This window comes from Puntigrus tetrazona, chromosome 7 (genome assembly GCF_018831695.1).
Source record: "Puntigrus tetrazona isolate hp1 chromosome 7, ASM1883169v1, whole genome shotgun sequence".
NCBI classification, from domain to species: Eukaryota; Metazoa; Chordata; class Actinopteri; order Cypriniformes; family Cyprinidae; genus Puntigrus; species Puntigrus tetrazona.
The window spans coordinates 9,800,768-9,801,636 of NC_056705.1; positions in this window are offsets into that span (position 1 = coordinate 9,800,768).

Below are 869 nucleotides of genomic sequence, written 5' to 3' on the forward strand. Positions count from 1 at the left end.
AAAAAAAAAAAAAAAAAAAGACATGATCTGTCTCTTTTGAGAAAAAGCCCATTACATGAGCCCGGTTTCAGAAAAATGCATATAACAGTATGCCAAATAAAAACACGTGATATGTGGTAGTGATATGCAAAAAAGGACTTTGGCATGCATATCATACGCAGTTTCCACGTGCATATGATACTAAATTAGTTGCAGTGCATATGATACACAGTTTTCACGTATATATGTATCTACCCCATGACCAATTGAAAACTCTTTTTCAATTGGTCGATTATATCTCGTGAACTCTGAAAGAGCTACCTCCGAGCGATACATTATCCTCCATCTCTCTAATGTTCCCCTTTCTGTCAGGTACCATTAATTCCGTGATTTTATACTGATTTAAAGGAGTCGTCAGACTGGCATGTAAAACATGCTTCGCTGTGGGCTACGACAGAATCAGCGTTACGCCAGAGCGCATTAAGCCCACACGCACTCGTTCATCGATTACGGCGAGCCTAAAACATCACCCTTACAAGGGCTGAAAATGGCCCTCACAGGAGCCATCAGCTTACATTGACAGCAGGGTCCTAAAGGGAGATCCACAGCACGTCTCTTGTCTGAATTCATCTCCAGATAGAGGCAGGTCAAGCACAGGAGGGGTCAGGCCCGGGAGTTTCATTATAAACCATTGATTGAGCATTGCACAAAATGCTATTAGCAAACTTAAATAAAAACAAAGGCCAAAGACCCATTACAAAACTAAAGCGTTATTAATATTTTTAATTTGCGTTTAAAAAAATCCTTTTTTAAATGCATTTGTTACCAAAAATACATAAAGACCTGTCAAAAATTGTATTTCATATGTAATGATACTTAATATTTAATTA